Source organism: Oncorhynchus clarkii, chromosome 14, assembly GCF_045791955.1.
Source record: "Oncorhynchus clarkii lewisi isolate Uvic-CL-2024 chromosome 14, UVic_Ocla_1.0, whole genome shotgun sequence".
In the NCBI taxonomy this organism is placed as follows: domain Eukaryota; kingdom Metazoa; phylum Chordata; class Actinopteri; order Salmoniformes; family Salmonidae; genus Oncorhynchus; species Oncorhynchus clarkii.
The window spans coordinates 28,904,719-28,925,358 of NC_092160.1; the positions used below are offsets into that span (position 1 = coordinate 28,904,719).

The 20,640-nt window shown below is 44.3% G+C and overlaps 1 protein-coding gene across 2 annotated transcripts in view; it reads right to left on the minus strand.

Moving 5' to 3' along the window:
- LOC139366484 (cysteine-rich and transmembrane domain-containing protein 1-like) overlaps positions 1–18,619 on the minus strand; it is a 44,358-nt gene extending 25,739 nt beyond the window's left edge. The window contains exon 1 of one of the 2 annotated variants that reach the window (XM_071103998.1): positions 5,717–5,874. The gene's annotated coding sequence lies outside the window, so the exon portion shown is untranslated. Of the gene's footprint in view, positions 1–5,716; positions 5,875–18,537 lie in introns of those variants that run through there. The other variant, XM_071103999.1, reaches the window with a different exon arrangement.
- Between the last annotated feature and the right edge of the window lie 2,021 nt (positions 18,620–20,640).

Sequence of the window (20,640 nt, forward strand, 5' to 3'; positions counted from 1 at the left end):
CTAATCTTCCTCTAACCTGTGTTGTGAGTCGGCCTAATCTTCCTCTAACCTGTGTTGTGAGTCGGCCTAATCTTCCTCTAATCTGTGTCTTGTGAGTCGGCCTAATCTTCCTCTAACCTGTGTTGCGAGTCGGCCTAATCTTCCTCTAACCTGTGTGTTGCGAGTCGGCCTAATCTTCCTCTAACCTGTGTTGCGAGTCGGCCTAATCTTCCTCTAACCTGTGTTGCGAGTCGGCCTAATCTTCCTCTAACCTGTGTTGCGAGTCGGCCTAATCTTCCTCTAACCTGTGTGTTGCGAGTCGGCCTAATCTTCCTCTAACCTGTGTTGCGAGTCGGCCTAATCTTCCTCTAACCTGTGTTGCGAGTCGGCCTAATCTTCCTCTAACCTGTGTTGCGAGTCGGCGTAATCTTCCTCTAACCTGTGTTGCGAGTCGGCCTAATCTTCCTCTAACCTGTGTTGCGAGTCGGCCTAATCTTCCTCTAACCTGTGTTGCGAGTCGGCCTAATCTTCCTCTAATCTGTGTTGCGAGTCGGCCTAATCTTCCTCTAATCTGTGTTGCGAGTCGGCCTAATCTTCCTCTAATCTGTGTTGCGAGTCGGCCTAATCTTCCTCTAACCTGTGTTGCGAGTCGGCCTAATCTTCCTCTAATCTGTGTTGCGAGTCGGCCTAATCTTCCTCTAATCTGTGTTGCGAGTCGGCCTAATCTTCCTCTAATCTGTGTTGCGAGTCGGCCTAATCTTCCTCTAACCTGTGTTGCGAGTCGGCGTAATCTTCCTCTAACCTGTGTTGCGAGTCGGCCTACCCTTCCTCTAATCTGTGTTGCGAGTCGGCCTAATCTTCCTCTAACCTGTGTTGCGAGTCGGCGTAATCTTCCTCTAACCTGTGTTGCGAGTCGGCCTAATCTTCCTCTAACCTGTGTTGCGAGTCGGCCTAATCTTCCTCTAATCTGTGTTGCGAGTCGGCCTAATCTTCCTCTAACCTGTGTTGCGAGTCGGCCTAATCTTCCTCTAATCTGTGTTGCGAGTCGGCCTAATCTTCCTCTAACCTGTGTTGCGAGTCGGCCTAATCTTCCTCTAACCTGTGTTGCGAGTCGGCCTAATCTTCCTCTAACCTGTGTTGCGAGTCGGCGTAATCTTCCTCTAACCTGTGTTGCGAGTCGGCGTAATCTTCCTCTAACCTGTGTTGCGAGTCGGCCTAATCTTCCTCTAACCTGTGTTGCGAGTCGGCCTAATCTTCCTCTAACCTGCGTTGTGAGTCGGCCTAATCTTCTCCTGTTGGCTGCTGAAAATATTAAAAATCTCCACACATATTCTGGGTGTGCGTGTGCGTGCGCGTCTTGATTTTACTTGAAGGGTTATGAAACGATGACCAAACATGTCACCTGTACACACTGTTAACAGATGGCTGGTGAGGTAGTTGAGTAACCATGGTTACTCTCCTGAGCTGTGAGGAACAGATGCTCCTGTCCATTCTCAATAAGTACCTTCACTAACGCTAAAACCCCATTCACACACACCGTTACCCTGGAGAACATTTGGTCCTGGGACCATAAGTACACACTGTAGTAATATTGTTACACAAACTCTCCTTCATAACTGACTGGTTTATCAGAAATGTTTGCTAACCTAACCTTCCTCTTCCTGTCCGAGATCCAGTTCAGTTGCGTTTGAGCTCTAGTGTGTGTTCGTCAGTTGGTCATTGATGGAAAAGGGCTGCCAGTGTCGAGGCACTGTACTGACCCATGACTGACATTGTTTCCACAACACACACACAGGCAGAGAGAAACTGCATCATCACCGTCTCTCTCCACCTCTCTCACACACACAGCCTAGTGCAATAGTAGAAATGTTAGTAGCAATGATTGTTGAGCAAAATCACACTGCACTACAACAAAGAAGTAGGGCTGTCAACTAAAGTTATTCTACTGAATTCAAATATCACTAGAACTACAGCTGATCTGTAAGTCTAGCTAACTCAGGAGACAGGTAGCATCACTAGAACTACAGCTGATCTGTAACTCTAGCTAACTCAGGAGACAGGTAGCATCACTAGAACTACAGCTGATCTGTAAGTCTAGCTAACTCAGGAGACAGGTAGCATCACTAGAACTACAGCTGATCTGTAACTCTAGCTAACTCAGGAGACAGGTAGCATCACTAGAACTACAGCTGATCTGTAAGTCTAGCTAACTCAGGAGACAGGTAGCATCACTAGAACTACAGCTGATCTGTAACTCTAGCTAACTCAGGAGACAGGTAGCATCACTAGAACTACAGCTGATCTGTAACTCTAGCGAACTCAGGAGACAGGTAGCATCACTAGAACTACAGCTGATCTGTAAGCCTAGCTAACTCAGGAGACAGGTAGCATCACTAGAACTACAGCTGATCTGTAAGTCTAGCTAACTCAGGAGACAGGTAGCATCACTAGAACTACAGCTGATCTGTAACTCTAGCTAACTCAGGAGACAGGTAGCATCACTAGAACTACAGCTGATCTGTAAGTCTAGCTAACTCAGGAGACAGGTAGCATCACTAGAACTACAGCTGATCTGTAACTCTAGCTAACTCAGGAGACAGGTAGCATCACTAGAACTACAGCTGATCTGTAAGCCTAGCTAACTCAGGAGACAGGTAGCATCACTAGAACTACAGCTGATCTGTAAGTCTAGCTAACTCAGGAGACAGGTAGCATCACTAAAACTACAACTGATCTGTAAGTCTAGCTAACTCAGGTGAAAGGTAGATATATCGTAGGCTTATATACCTGTCTATACCCCATGTGAGCTAATTAGCTAACAACAGGACACACACATCTACTCACAGAAACTAGCATCTAGAACAACACCACACATGGCCCTTCTGACCTCTGTCTCCTTGAGACCTCACCTGTACCTGTCTGTGCCGGTCGCCTGGCCAACCCTGCACCACACTGACTCACTTGCCACAATGAAAGGCTAGAGAGTTTGCCTCTTATCTCTCCATTTAATCCACCCTTTACCAAGTCATGAAGTGAAATGTCTGTAGTGGTACAAACAGCTAGGCCTTCAGTTGTATAGTAAGGGGTCTCTCCCACATAGGGACTTTGTACAGTGTATGGTTGCAGTTTTACACAGAGTGAGGGTATGGTTCCAGTATATGGTGAAAGGATGGAACATACTTCTCAAACACACTAAGATCCCAGTCCTAAATGAGTAAATGTCCAGGGTTATAATAGTCAACTAGGCCTAATAGAACCGCAGCCGGCTGGGGCATAGATCATTCATCAAAATGAAATGGAAAGAACTGGGATGATATTTCAACATTGTGCGGTTGATAGTCTGAAATACTCCCTCAATTAGGTTTATTTTTCCTGCCACGTCCTTTATAGGGTACATTTATGAGGGGGATTTTGCTGTGTAAAATAGACTATTAGGCTATTCTTCTTCACTGGCGTCTCATGTTAGCCTACAGTGTTGTTGTGGCGTGTCATGTTAGACTACAGTGTTGTTGTGGCGTCTCATGTTAGCCTACAGTGTTGTTGTGGCGTCTCATGTTAGCCTACAGTGTTGTTGTGGCGTCTCATGTTAGCCTACAGTGTTGTTGTGGCGTCTCATGTTAGCCTACAGTGTTGTTGTGGCGTCTCATGTTAGCCTACAGTGTTGTTGTTGCGTCTCATGTTAGACTACAGTGTTGTTGTGGCGTCTCATGTTAGCCTACAGTGTTGTTGTGGCGTGTCATGTTAGACTACAGTGTTGTTGTGGCGTCTCATGTTAGCCTACAGTGTTGTTGTGGCGTGTCATGTTAGACTACAGTGTTGTTGTGGCGTCTCATGTTAGCCTACAGTGTTGTTGTGGCGTCTCATGTTAGACTACAGTGTTGTTGTGGCGTCTCATGTTAGACTACAGTGTTGTTGTGGCGTCTCATGTTAGACTACAGTGTTGTTGTGGCATATCATGTTAGCCTACAGTGTTGTTGTGGCGTGTCATGTTAGACTACAGTGTTGTTGTGGCGTCTCATGTTAGCCTACAGTGTTGTTGTGGCGTCTCATGTTAGACTACAGTGTTGTTGTGGCGTCTCATGTTAGACTACAGTGTTGTTGTGGCGTCTCATGTTAAGACTACAGTGTTGTTGTGGCGTCTCATGTTAGACTACAGTGTTGTTGTGGCGTCTCATGTTAGCCTACAGTGTTGTTGTGGCGTCTCATGTTAGACTACAGTGTTGTTGTGGCGTCTCATGTTAGACTACAGTGTTGTTGTGGCGTCTCATGTTAGCCTACAGTGTTGTTGTGGCGTGTCATGTTAGACTACAGTGTTGTTGTGGCGTCTCATGTTAGCCTACAGTGTTGTTGTGGCGTCTCATGTTAGACTACAGTGTTGTTGTGGCGTCTCATGTTAGCCTACAGTGTTGTTGTGGCGTCTCATGTTAGACTACAGTGTTGTTGTGGCGTCTCATGTTAGACTACAGTGTTGTTGTGGCGTCTCATGTTAGCCTACAGTGTTGTTGTGGCGTCTCATGTTAGACTACAGTGTTGTTGTGGCGTCTCGTATAAGCCTACAGTGTTGTTGTGGCGTCCCGTATAAGCCTACAGTGTTGTTGTGGCGTCTCGTATAAGCCTACAGTGTTGTTGTGGCGTCCCGTATAAGCCTACAGTGTTGTTGTGGCGTCTCGTATAAGCCTACAGTGTTGTGGCGTCTCGTATAAGCCTACAGTGTTGTTGTGGCGTCTCGTATAAGCCTACAGTGTTGTGGCGTCTCGTATAAGCCTACAGTGTTGTTGTGGAGTCTCGTATAAGCCTACAGTGTTGTGGCGTCTCATATAAGCCTACAGTGTTGTTGTGGAGTCTCGTATAAGCCTACAGTGTTGTTGTGGAGTCTCGTATAAGCCTACAGTGTTGTGGAGTCTCGTATAAGCCTACAGTGTTGTTGTGGCGTCTCATGTTAGCCTACAGTGTTGTTGTGGCGTCTCATGTTAGCCTACAGTGTTGTGGCGTCTCGTATAAGCCTACAGTGTTGTGGCGTCTCGTATAAGCCTACAGTGTTGTTGTGGCGTCTCGTATAAGCCTACAGTGTTGTTGTGGAGTCTCGTATAAGCCTACAGTGTTGTTGTGGCGTCTCATGTTAGCCTACAGTGTTGTGGCGTCTCGTATAAGCCTACAGTGTTGTGGCGTCTCGTATAAGCCTACAGTGTTGTGGCGTCTCGTATAAGCCTACAGTGTTGTGGCGTCTCGTATAAGCCTACAGTGTTGTTGTGGCGTCTCATGTTAGCCTACAGTGTTGTGGCGTCTCGTATAAGCCTACAGTGTTGTGGCGTCTCGTATAAGCCTACAGTGTTGTTGCATTGATGCCATATCAATGGAACAAAATAACACTTTACTCGGATCTTTGGCTTTATTAACAACTAGCTACTTGATTAAAAAACATCTACAGCATAGCATATCGGCTAGATCAGTTGATTTGCTGCGATAGGCCACTTTCAAAATATTAGGCTAAATAGAAATCAATCTATCACGAATTATATCATAGCTAATGATTTGTCTTACACGACTTTATCTCCCTTTCTATTATGTAAAATGTATTGTTGGATATAACAGCTGCGTGGTCGCCTCAATAAGACAAGGATGGAATACAACCATCACCTGCACAGGGCCAAACCCCAAGAACAACGCTGTCGAGTTGCAATTTTCCAACAGTCCGCAACTTAGGACATATGGACCACAATAAAATATTATCACCTACCTTATGAGAAATTATATGCCTTTTCAACAAAAATTCCAACTCCTCTTTAAAAAAACCCTATTCGGCAGGATCTTTATTGCTTATTGCTTTTCTTCAAAAAAATGTTTACCGCACTGAACAACCGCCTCGTCTTATAACTCAGTGCGCATCTCTCTGTTGTGTGAGAACCGTGACGTCACCCCGATGGTGGCGCGAGGGGTTTGCATAGAAAAACCATGTTCGAAACGACATTAACCGCGTTTCACTGGTTGGCTGTGGTGAACTATCGTTGTTTACACGGACCAATCAGAGCGAAGAGCGGTGAGAGTCTGGTGAATGGGATTCATCGAAAGTGAAGACTACTGACCATCTGACTTGATTGGTCATTAAATATACATCACAGAAAGATGTGACGAATTACACAGAAATAGGACATTTGAATGAGTCTTATCAGTTGAGCAAGCAATATTTATCCATATATAGTGTCTTCGATGAGATTGGTTAATATATTGTTTTATCATAAGATATATTGGCTAACTGTAGAAAAATGACAATTGGACTAATACAGTCTACTTTACTTGCTTATAAAAGTCCTAAAAAACACAGACGTGAAATTGTGTTTATATTTATACTACTTCATAAATAGATTAAATATAAAACTAGTGTTTCATAGGCTAACACGTCATAGGTCCTGACATGGCCCCTCACACACATAATACTGTATCTACAAATCAAATCATTTTATAATAGCTTTAATGTAATGAACAACAGAGTTCAAGCCCCTAGCGTACATTTCCATGACAGATGCAACTCCTTATTCTCACCAGCAGAGGTCAGTGTCACTCAGCTGTGTGACTGAGGTGTGACAAAAAAGACATAAAGCAGCACCAGCGGTCCATCTCCAATGTCCCTAGCTTCGAACTGTGCACACGCGCACACACACACACACACACACACACACTGGTAGGAGACAGGATGGTGAAACACAGTCGCATTCCATGTGGCATCAGACAGACAGCTATGTGACATATGGCAGCTGTAAAAGGCAATAGCAAATTATAGCAGGCCCAGAGAGACCACAGCCCCTTTCCCCTAGCACTATCTTTATTCTAGCTTCTAGCCCATAAACCCCAGCCCAGGCGTAACCCTATCTCTACTCTAGACCCTAATCCCCTAACGCTATCTCTACTCTAGACCCTAATCCCCTAACGCTATCTCTACTCTAGACCCTAATCCCCTAACCCTATCTCTACAGTAGACCCCAACCCCTAACACTATCTCTACTCTAGACCCCAACCCCTAACCCTATCTCTACTCTAGACCCCAACCCCTAACACTATCTCTACTCTAGACCTTAATCCCCTAACCCTATCTCTACTCTAGACCCCAACCCCTAACACTATCTCTACTCTAGACCCTAATCCCCTAACCCTATCTCTACTCTAGACCTTAATCCCCTAACCCTATCTCTACTCTAGACCCCAACCCCTAACACTATCTCTACTCTAGACCCTAATCCCCTAACCCTATCTCTACTCTAGACCCTAATCCCCTAACCCTATCTCTACTCTAGACCCCAACCCCTAACACTATCTCTACTCTAGACCCTAATCCCCTAACCCTATCTCTACTCTAGATCCCAACCCCTAACACTATCTCTACTCTAGACCCCAACCCCTAACACTATCTCTACTCTAGACCCCAACCCCTAACCCTATCTCTACTCTAGACCCTAACACCTAACCCTATCTCTTCTCTAGCCTCTAGCCCCTAACCTCTAACCCCTAACACTATCTCTACTCTAGACCCTAACCCCTAACCCTCTCTCTACTCTAGCCTCTAGCCCCTAACCTCTAACCCCTAACACAGTGTCTCCTGACGCCTCCTGTCTCAGCCTCCAGTAGCTATGCTGCAGTAGTTTATGTGTCGGGGGGCTAGGGTCAGTTTGTTATATCTGGAGTACTTCTCCTGTCCTATCCGGTGTCCTGTGCAAATTTAAGTATGCCCTCTCTAATTCTCTCTTTCTCTCTTTCTTTCTCTCTCTCGGAGGACCTGAGCCCTAGGACCATGCCTCAGGACTACCTGACATGATGACTCCTTGCTGTCCCCAGTCCACCTGGCCGTGCTGGTGCTCTAGTGTTCTGCCTGTGATTATTATTATTTGACCATGCTGGTCATTTATGAACATTTGAACATCTTGGCCATGTTCTGTTATAATCTCCACCCGGCACAGCCAGAAGAGGACTGGCCACCCCTCATAGCCTGGTTCCTCTCTAGGTTTCTTCCTAGGTTTTGGCATTTCTAGGGAGTTTTTCCTAGCCACAGTGCTCCTACACCTGCATTGCTTGCTGTTTGGGGTTTTAGGCTGGGTTTCTGTACAGCACTTTGAGATATCAGCTGATGTACGAAGGGCTATATAAATAAATTTGATTTGATTTAACACTAGTTATACTCTAGCCCCTAACCCCTAACACTATCACTACTCTAGACCCTAACCCCTAACACTATCGCTACTCTAGACCCTAACCCCTAACACTATCGCTACTCTAGACCCTAACCCCTAACCTATCTCTACTCTAGCCTCTAGCCCCTAACACTAGCTCTACTCTAGTCTCTAGCCCCTAAACTCTAACCCCTAACACTATCTAGCCTCTAAACTCTAACCCCTAACACTATCGCTACTCTAGACCCTAACCCCTAACCCCTAACCCTATCTCTACTCTAGACCCTAACGCCTAACCCTATCTCTACTCTAGCCTCTAGCCCCTAAACTCTAACCCCTAACACTATCGCTACTCTAGACCCTAACCCCTAACCCTATCTCTACTCTAGACCCTAACGACTAACACTATTTCTACTCTAGCCTCTAGCCCCTAACACTATCTCAACTCTAGATCCTAACCCCTAACACTATCGCTACTCTAGCCCCTAACCCTATCTCTACTCTAGCCTCTAGCCTCTTGCCTCTAGCCCCTAACCTCTAACCCCTAACACTATCGATACTCTAGCCCGTAACCCCTAACCCTATCTCTACTCTAGCTTCTAGCCTCTAGCCCCTAACCTCTAACCCCTAACACTATCTCAACTCTAGACCCTAACCCCTAACACTATCTCTAATCTAGCCCCTAACCCCTAACACTATCGCTACTCTAGACCCTAACCCCTAACACTATCGCTACTCTAGACCCTAACGCCTAACCCTATCTCTACTCTAGCCTCTAGCCCCTAACCCCTAAACCCTAACCTCTAACCCCTAACACTAGCTCTACTCTAGCCCCTAACCCCTAACACTATCTCTACTCTAGCCTCTAGCCCCTAACCTCTAACCCCTAACAATAGCTCTACTCTAGCCCCTAACCCCTAACACTATCTCTACTCTAGCCTCTAGCCCCTAACACTATCTCTACTCTAGACCCTAACCCCTAACCCTAGCTCTACTCTAGCCTCTAGCCCCTAACCTCTAACCCCTAACACTAGCTCTACTCTAGCCTCTAGCCCCTAAACTCTAACCCCTAACACTATCTAGCCTCTAAACTCTAACCCCTAACATTATCGCTACTCTAGACTCTAACCCCTAACACTATCTCTACTCTAGACCCTAACGCCTAACCCTATCTCTACTCTAGCCTCTAGCCCCTAACCTCTAACCCCTAACACTATCGCTACTCTAGACCCTAACCCCTAACCTTATCTCTACTCTAGACCCTAACGCCTAACCATATCTCTACTCTAGCCCCTAACCCCTAACCTCTAACCCCTAACACTATCTCTACTCTAGACCCTAACGCCTAACCCTATCTCTACTCTAGCCCCTAACCCCTAACCTCTAACCCCTAACACTATATCTCCACTCTAGACCCTAACCGCTAACCTTATCTCTACTCTAGCCCCTAACGCCTAACCCTATATCTACTCTAGCATCTAGCCCCTAACCTCTAACCCCTAACCCTATCTCTACTCTAGACCCTAACCCCTAACACTATCTCTACTCTAGCCCCTAACCCCTAACACTATCTCTACTCTAGCCCCTAACCCCTAACACTATCTTTACTCTAGACCACATCCCCTAACCCTATCTCTACTCTAGACCCCAACCCCTAACCCTATCTCTACTCTAGACCCCAACCCCTAACACTATCTCTAATCTAGCCCGTAACCCCTAACACTATATCTACTCTAGCCCGTAACCCCTAACACTATCTCTTCTCTAGACCCTAATCCCTAACACTATCTCTTCTCTAGACCCTAACCCCTAACCCTATATCTACTCTAGCCTCTAACCCCTAACCCCTAACACTATCTCTGCTCTAGACCTTAACCCCTAACACTATCTCTACTCTAGACCCTAACCACTAGCACTATCTCTACTCTAGCCCCTAACCCCTAACACTATCTCTACTCTAGACCCTTATCCCTAGCACTATATTTACTCTAGACCCTAACCCCTAGAATTATCTCTACTCTAGCCCATATCTCCTAGAATTATCTCTACTCTAGCCCCTAGCCCCATCTCTACTCTATCCCCTAGCATTATCTCTACTCTACCCCCTAGAATTATCTCTACTCTAGCCCCTAACCCGTAGCCCCATCTCTACTATATCCCCTAGCATTATCTCTACTGTATCCCCTAGCACTATCTCTACTCTAGCCCCTAGCCCCTAGCTCCTAGAACTATCTCTACTCTAGCCCCTAGCTTCTAGAACAATCTCTACTCTAGCTTTGCCCCGGTGATGCGTTGTGCAGACCTCACTACCCTCTGGAGAGCCTTGCGGTTGTGGGCGGAGCAGTTGCCATACCAGGCGGTGATACAGCCCGACAGGATTCTCTCGATTGTGCATCTGTAGAAGTTTGTGAGTGCTTTTGGTGACAAGCCAAATTTCTTCAGCCTCCTGAGGTTGAAGAGGCGCTGCTGCGCCTTCTTCACCACGCTGTCTGTGTGGGTGGACCATTTCAGTTTGTCCCTGATGTGTACGCCGAGGAACTGCCAACATACTGACTCAACTCCAGCCACTTTAATAATGGAAATTGATGGAAATTGATGTAAAAATGTATCACTAGCCACTTTAAACAATGCTACTTAATATAATGTTTGCATACCCTACATTACTCATCTAATATGTATATGTATATACTGTACTCTATATCATCTACTGCATCTTGCCATCTTTATGTAATACATGTATAACTTGCCACTTTAAACTATGCCACTTTATGTTTATATACCCTACATTACTCATCTCATATGTATATTCTGTACTCGATACCATCTACTGCATCTTGCCTATGCCGTTCTGTACCATCACTCATTCATATATCTTTATGGACATATTCTTTATCCCTTTCACACTTGTGTGTATAAGGTAGTAGTTGTGGAATTGTTAGGTTAGATTACTCGTTGGTTATTACTGCATTGTCGGAACTAGAAGCACAAGCATTTCGCTACCCTCACATTAACATCTGCTAACCATGTGTATGTGACAAATAAAATTAGATTTAGCTCCTAGTTCCTAGTCCCATCTCTACTCTAGCCCCTAGCTCTATCTCTACTCTAGCCCCTAGCCCCATCTCTACTCAAGCCCCTAGCCCCATCTCTACTCTAGCCCCTAGCCCCATCGCTACTCTAGCCCCTAGCCCCATCTCTACTCTAGCCCCTAGCCCCATCTCTACTCTATTCCCTAGCCCCATCTCTACTCTAGCCCCTAGCCCCATCTATACTCTAGCCCCTAGCCCCATCTCTACTCTAGCCCCTAGCCCCATCTCTACTCTAACCCCATCTCTACTCTAGCCCCCTAGCCCCATCTATACTCTAGCCCCCAGCCCCATCTCTACTCTAGCCCCTAGCCCCATCTCTACTCTAACCCCATCTCTACTCTAGCCCCCTAGCCCCATCTATACTCTAGCCCCATCTCCACTCTAGCCCCTAGCCCCATCTCTACTCTAGCCCCTAGCCCCATCTCTACTCTAGCCCCTAGCCCCATCTCTACTCTAGCACCATCTCTACTCTAGCCCCTAGCCCCATCTATACTCTAGCCCCCTAGCCCCATCTCTACTCTATTCCCTAGCCCCATCTCTACTCTAGCCCCTAGCCCCATCTATACTCTAGCCCCTAGCCCCATCTCTACTCTAGCCCCTAGCCCCATCTCTACTCTAACCCCATCTCTACTCTAGCCCCCTAGCCCCATCTATACTCTAGCCCCTAGCCCCATCTCTACTCTAGCCCCTAGCCCCATCTCTACTCTAACCCCATCTCTACTCTAGCCCCCTAGCCCCATCTATACTCTAGCCCCATCTCCACTCTAGCCCCTAGCCCCATCTCTACTCTAGCCCCTAGCCCCATCTCTACTCTAGCCCCTAGCCCCATCTCTACTCTAGCACCATCTCTACTCTAGCCCCTAGCCCCATCTATACTCTAGCCCCCTAGCCCCATCTCTACTCTAGCCCCTAGCCCCATCTCTACTCTAGCCCCCTAGCCCCATCTATACTCTAGCCCCTAGCCCCATCTCTACTCTAGCCCCCTAGCCTCATCTATACTCTAGCCCCATCTATACTTTAGCCCCTAGCCCCATCGCTGCTCTAGCCCCTAGCCCCATCTCTACTGTAGCCCCTAGCCCCATCTCTACTCTAGCCCCTAGCACCATCTCTACTCTAGCCCCTAGCCCCATCTCTACTCTAGCCCTTAGCCCCATCTCTACTCTAGCCCCTAGCCCCATCTCTACTTTAGCCCCATCTATACTCTAGCCCCATCTATACTCTAGCCCCATCTCTACTCTAGCCCCTAGCCCCATCTCTACTCTAGCCCCTAGCCCCATCTCTACTCTAGCCCCTAGCCCCATCTCTACTCTAGCCCCTAGCCCCATCTATACTCTAGCCCCTAGCCCCATCTCTACTCTAGCCCCTAGCCCCATCTCTACTCTAGCCCCATCTCTACTCTAGCCCATAGCCCCATCTCTACTCTAGCCCCTAGCCCCATCTCTACTCTAGCCCCATCTCTACTCTAGCCCCTTGCCCCATCTCTACTCTAGCCCCTAGCCCCATCTCTACTCTAGCCCCTAGCCCCATCTCTACTCTAGCCCCAGCTGTCTTTGGTCCATACACAGGTGTTCTAATCCAAAGCCATAAATAGCAGATTCACTAGATAACAGGTGGAGTCATCTGCACCGGAGGTGAATACGTACTGAAATACTTTATGACAGAAGTGACATTGTAGTCCATGAAACACCATGCCCCTCACCAGATCAACCCCCATGACATACTGTATGAGAGCATTATAGAACGTTAGAACATTACTGAAGCAATCCACCCTTTGGCTTGCTATTTCGTTTGTTCTTATTTAATCTGCGAGGGCCACATGTTCTTTCATGATAGTCAAACATCAACGGCCTACATACTGTATACTGAACAACAACACACAATGTAACAATTTCAAAGGTTTTACTGAGATAGAGTTCATAGAAGGAAATCAGTCAATTTAAATACAATTATTATACAATTAAATACAATCCTAATCTATGGATTTCACATGACTGGGAATACAGATATGTATCTGTTGGTCACAGACACCTTAAAAAGGAGGTAGGGGCGTGGATCAAAAAAACAGTCAGGATCTGGTGTGACCACCATTTGCCTCATGCAGTGGGACACATCTCCTTCACATAGAGTTGATCAGGCTGTTGATTGTGGCCTGTGGAATGTTGTCCCACTCCTCTTCAATGGCTGTGCAAAGTTGCTGGATATTGGTGGGAACTGTAACACATTGTTGTACACATAGATCCAGGGCATCCCAAACATGCTCAATAGATTACATGTTTGGTGAGTGTGCAGGCATAGAATACAGTGCCTTCAGAAAGTATTCATGGAAGAACTGGGACATTTTCAGCTTCCAGGAATTGTGTACAGATCCTTGTGACATGGGGCCATGCATTATCATGCTGAAACATGAGGTGATGGCAGTGGATGAATGGCACGACAATGGGCCTCAGGATCTTGTCACGGTATCTCTGTGCATTCAAATTACCATCGATAAATTCAATTGTGTTCATTGTCCGTAGCTTATACCTGCCCATACAATAACCCCACCGCCACCATGCAGACACTCTGTTCACAACGTTGTCATCAGCAAACCGCTCGCCCACACAACGCCATACACATGGTCTGCGGTTGTGAGGCTGGTTGGACGTATTGCCAAATTCTCTAAGATGAAGTTTGAGGTGGCTTATGGTAGAGAAATTAACATTCAATTATCTGGCAACAGCTCTGGTGGACATTCCCGCAGTCAGCATGCCAACTGCACATTTAACAGTGGCCTTTAATTGTCCCCAGCATAAGGTGCACCCGTGTAATGATCATGCTGTTTAATCAGCTTCTTAATATGCCACACCTGTCAGGTGGATGGATTATCTTGGCAAATGAGAAATTCTCACTAACAGGGATGTAAAGAAATGTGTGCACAAAATTAGAAAAATAAGCTTTTTGTGCGTAAGGAACGTTTCTGGGATTTTTTATTTCAGCTCATGAAACATGGGACTAGTACTTTACATGTTGCCTTTATATTTTTGTTCAGTGTAGTTTACAAAATAATCAGCATTTCATAATTAGTCTCAAGGTTTTTGACCGATTTTGCTTTGGATATCTGTGTTGCTCTGGTTTATTGCATGATGCAATGCAATTGCCTTGTCCGGAAATAACTGATATATGATCCATTTGATGGGAAAGATCCATATTTAGTTGCCTTAGTGTCTGTCTCAGTAGTTCAAACCTCGTCTCTTCCCAAAGCCGCTGTATGAGACTGGGCAAGCAGGACTGATAAAACCCAAGCCTATCTATTTCTACCCAGGCAGGCCCCGGTTGCATCCCAAATGGCACCCTATTGCCTATTTAGTTTACTACTTCTGAGGGCCCATAGGGCTTTGGTCAAAAGTAGGGCACTATGTAGGGAATAGGGTGCTATTTGGAATGAACCCTAGTGATCTGTTGGTCTGAAAGAGAAGGTGGGACAGCAGAGGAATCATGGAAATAAAGTATTGGATACTCTTACAGGGAAACATGCTGGTGTGTGTATGTGTGTTTGTGTCAGTGGGTCTGCTATTTGAGTAGCTGTTTATCCTGTCGCCAAGGCGAACCAGCGGCATCAACATTGAGTGTGTGCATGTCTGTGTCTATGCCTGTGTGTGCGTGTCTGTGTATACTGGGAAGACGTACGAAAATAGCACATCGTCCATTCCGACTACAGGCAACCGGAGGAGGGTAGGGTTGTGTGTATGTGGGGAGGGGGGGGGGGGGTGAAGGGGCTATGGAAAAGGTCAATAGGACAAGTTTTCTAACGTTCAAGAACATATTTGGTGTGTGGTGTATTTTGTGTTGTGTGTGGAACTATGTATCTATTTATGGCATTGTCCACAACAACTTTCCCCCTATTAACACAGTACTGTAGAACAACAACTTTCCCACTATTAACGCTGTACTGTAGAACAACAACTTTCCCACTATTAACACTGTACTGTAGAACAACAACTTTCCCACTATAAACGTTGTACTGTAGAACAGCAACTTTCCCACTATTAACGCTGTACTGTAGAACAACAACTTTCCCACTATTAACGCTGTACTGTAGAACAACAACTTTCCCACTATTAACACTGTACTGTAGAACAACAACTTTCCCACTATTAACGCTGTACTGTAGAACAACAACTTTCCCACTATTAACACTGTACTGTAGAACAACAACTTTCCCACTATAAACGTTGTACTGTAGAACAACAACTTTCCCACTATTAACACTGTACTGTAGAACAACAACTTTCCCCCTATAAACGTTGTACTGTAGAACAACAACTTTCCCACTATAAACGTTGTACTGTAGAACAACAACTTTCCCACTATTAACACTGTACTGTAGAACAACAACTTTCCCCCTATAAACGTTGTACTGTAGAACAACAACTTTCCCCCTATTAACGCTGTACTGTAGAACAACAACTTTCCCACTATTAACACTGTACTGTAGAACAACAACTTTCCCCCTATTAACGCTGTACTGTAGAACAACAACTTTCCCACTATTAACACTGTACTGTAGAACAACAACTTTCCCCCTATTAACGCTGTACTGTAGAACAACAACTTTCCCACTATTAACGCTGTACTGTAGAACAACAACTTTCCCCCTATAAACGTTGTACTGTAGAACAACAACTTTCCCACTATTAACGCTGTACTGTAGAACAACAACTTTCCCCCTATAAACATTGTACTGTAGAACAACAACTTTCCCCCTATAAACGTTGTACTGTAGAACAACAACTTTCCCCCTATAAACGTTGTACTGTAGAACAACAACTTTCCCACTATTAACGCTGTACTGTAGAACAACAACTTTCCCCCTATTAACGCTGTACTGTAGAACAACAACTTTCCCACTATTAACGCTGTACTGTAGAACAACAACTTTCCCCCTATTAACGTTGTACTGTAGAACAACAACTTTCCCCCTATTAACGCTGTACTGTAGAACAACAACTTTCCCAATATTAACGCTGTACTGTAGAACAACAACTTTCCCCCTATAAACGTTGTACTGTAGAACAACAACTTTCCCCCTATTAACGTTGTACTGTAGAACAACAACTTTCCCCCTATTAACGCTGTACTGTAGAACAACAACTTTCCCACTATTAACACTGTACTGTAGAACAACAACTTTCCCCCTATTAACGCTGTACTGTAGAACAACAACTTTCCCCCTATTAACGCTGTACTGTAGAACAACAACTTTCCTACTATTAACACTGTACTGTAGAACAACAACTTTCCCCCTATAAACGTTGTACTGTAGAACAACAACTTTCCCCCTATTAACGCTGTACTGTAGAACAACAACTTTCCCACTATTAACACTGTACTGTAGAACAACAACTTTCCCCCTATTAACGCTGTACTGTAGAACAACAACTTTCCCACTATTAACACTGTACTGTAGAACAACAACTTTCCCCCTATTAACGCTGTACTGTAGAACAACAACTTTCCCACTATTAACGCTGTACTGTAGAACAACACCTTTCCCCCTATAAACGTTGTACTGTAGAACAACAACTTTCCCACTATTAACGCTGTACTGTAGAACAACAACTTTCCCCCTATAAACATTGTACTGTAGAACAACAACTTTCCCCCTATAAACGTTGTACTGTAGAACAACAACTTTCCCCCTATAAACGTTGTACTGTAGAACAACAACTTTCCCACTATTAACGCTGTACTGTAGAACAACAACTTTCCCCCTATTAACGCTGTACTGTAGAACAACAACTTTCCCACTATTAACGCTGTACTGTAGAACAACAACTTTCCCCCTATTAACGTTGTACTGTAGAACAACAACTTTCCCCCTATTAACGCTGTACTGTAGAACAACAACTTTCCCACTATTAACGCTGTACTGTAGAACAACAACTTTCCCCCTATAAACGTTGTACTGTAGAACAACAACTTTCCCCCTATTAACGTTGTACTGTAGAACAACAACTTTCCCCCTATTAACGCTGTACTGTAGAACAACAACTTTCCCACTATTAACACTGTACTGTAGAACAACAACTTTCCCCCTATTAACGCTGTACTGTAGAACAACAACTTTCCCCCTATTAACGCTGTACTGTAGAACAACAACTTTCCCCCTATTAACGCTGTACTGTAGAACAACAACTTTCCCACTATTAACGCTGTACTGTAGAACAACAACGTTCCCCCTATTAACACTGTACTGTAGAACAACAACTTTCCCACTATTAACGCTGTACTGTAGAACAACAACGTTCCCCCTATTAACGCTGTACTGTAGAACAGCAACTTTCCCACTATTAACGCTGTACTGTAGAACAACAACTTTCCCACTATTAACGCTGTACTGTAGAACAACAACTTTCCCACTATTAACGCTGTACTGTAGAACAACAACTTTCCCCCTATAAACGTTGTACTGTAGAACAACAACTTTCCCCCTATTAACGCTGTACTGTAGAACAACAACTTTCCCACTATTAACGCTGTACTGTAGAACAACAACTTTCCCCCTATTAACGTTGTACTGTAGAACAACAACTTTCCCCCTATTAACGCTGTACTGTAGAACAACAACTTTCCCACTATTAACGCTGTACTGTAGAACAACAACTTTCCCACTATTAACACTGTACTGTAGAACAACAACTTTCCCCCTATTAACGCTGTACTGTAGAACAACAACTTTCCCACTATAAACGCTGTACTGTAGAACAACAACTTTCCCACTATAAACGCTGTACTGTAGAACAACAACTTTCCCCCTATTAACACTGTACTGTAGAACAACAACTTTCCCCCTATTAACGCTGTACTGTAGAACAACAACTTTCCCCCTATTAACACTGTACTGTAGAACAACAACGTTCCCCCTATTAACACTGTACTGTAGAACAACAACTTTCCCCCTATTAACGCTGTACTGTAGAACAACAACTTTCCCCCTATTAACGCTGTACTGTAGAACAACAACTTTCCCACTATTAACGCTGTACTGTAGAACAACAACTTTCCCCCTATTAACGCTGTACTGTAGAACAACAACTTTCCCACTATTAACGCTGACATTGGCAGTTGATTAGACACACCCTGTTCCTGTTCTCTCTGTCTGCATGCCATCTGGTACTGATAGCCTTATCAGTAGTCTCATAGTGTGGACAAAACAAGATGACCATTGTACTAGTTCAGCTCTCTCCCATAGGTCTCATCTTGTCATCCCATGTATATAGACAGTAACCTTTCAAGTCCACTGATATGAGTGTATCAAACTGTACCTGTACCTTTTCACGTGAGCTGCTTTGAGATCCTACGTGATGTAGTGTGAGTGTGTGTTGGTGTGTCGTGTGTGTTGGTGTCGTGTGTGATCCTGCACCTTGTGGATGTGAGCTTTAGGGTTATGTTCAGGGTTAGAGTACGTGCGTGTTGTAAGCTAGCTACATAAATAGATACAGAGTGAATGTCAGAGTGAAGGTTCAGATATGAAGGTTCAGATATCCACGTTTGTGTGTGTGTGAGAGTGTATGTTTGTGTGTGTGTGAGAGTGTATGTTTGTGTGTGTGTGTGTGTGTGTGTGTGTTTACCACATCCAGGATTCAGTCCAAGGTACAAGTAGAGAAGTTCATTGCACTTGACTTTTAAAGGTTTATCATTCATCCTCTGTGTGAACCGTGAATGGGATCTCTGTGAACGTTGGGAACATTGTCTTTAATAGGATTATTGTCAACAGTGTAACGTGCTTCTCTACAGGTCTGGACCTATAGCCGGGAGCAGTGGGCTATCCTGTTTCTCTTGGGCCCGTGAAATGCTCAACAAATTGTGTGAGGAGTTGGATTGGGCGGATTTCGCCATTCCCTTCTCAGACCGGTGTATTGGGCAGTTCAATGTTACAGTCTATCAGGTTGCATAATCCTTGTAATGTTACGGGGAAAATACAACTAATGGGACGCAGAATTAACTGTATATCACACTCGCACAAATGAGACCGGTTATTTTTCGTATTTGCGTTTCATTTCTTTCAATAGCAAATGTGAGTGAACTGCTGTCACTTTAGAGCCCACTGAATGTCCATCTTCTGTTCGCTAACGTTAGCTTGAAACAATTAGTGTTTACCTTTCCACAACACACAGAGTCGAAAAGGGATTTGTCCATGTGTTTACGTACAGCTGACAGTCGGCTAACTCAGCATAAGTATAATATTCATGCCTCTGTAACTTTCTCACTCATCATTAATCATGATTCCTTCAGGATTATCTGCGATCATGGTACCATTTGCATTAATGTAGAAGTGTTTAGAAACATTCTATTCTTATTTACAATAAAAGTGACTACAAAATGAAACAATACATTATGTACCATTCATTTATATTGGGCACAAAATAATCTGAAACAAAACAAACAGCAAATGCATCCAACAAACTTCTAAAGTCAAAACTTGATATAGTCATTGCATGCTATGAATATGGGACCAAAAATTTAACTTTTTAGTACACAAGTGAATTTGTCCCAATTCTTTTGGTCCCCTAAAATGGGAGGACTATGTACAAAAAGTGCTGTAATTTCTAAACAGTTCACCCAATATGAATGAAGATATCCTCAAATTAAAGCTCTAACCAGAAGTGCTGGAGTCCATAAAACAACAAAACATGTGTCACTGTCCCAGTGCTTTTGGAGCTCCCTGTGGGTTGACTGGTGAGCTTAATGTCGCTCGTTTCAGTGGTTTCAGAGTCCCGCAATAAGAACTAAGATGCTAATATTTGTCGTGTTGGGTGAGTGTCACTGAGTAGGCTGATACTCCATTTCATGTACAGTGCATAGAAGAAAACCCCCAATGCAATTCTGATTTCAAACACATCCGCAGTGCCATTTCAACATATTTTACATTTTTGGGGGTCAAATGAACTAATAATTGTATTTTATTGGATTTATATAACATTTCCAACCTGGTTTAGCATTATTCAGTCCATTTGTGGCATGATTACACTATTTGTATTTGTTTGCATCAATTTCAAATGGGGGACTTTTATTTTGAAGGCAAACCTCTGATTCCACTATAGTTTCTTCTTTTTTTTTAATTAACAACAAATAATACAGTCATACAGTCATACACAGTATACCACAAAAAGACCAACTTCATACACAGGTATACAGATTTAAACTAAAAATACGTAATGCTTCACAGGCATTTAGGGTTGGCTTTACATTTGTTTTATTTATGGAGCAGTCAAAAGTCATTTTTAAGTTCAATTTGAAGAAGTAAGAATCTTGGCTTTTCTTTAGCCCACTTACATTTATGTATAAAATATTTACCACTCAATAGACTTCTGTTCTGAATAAATGAAATTAAACTTTCATTTTCAAGTTGAAAAAACACACTTTCATCATCG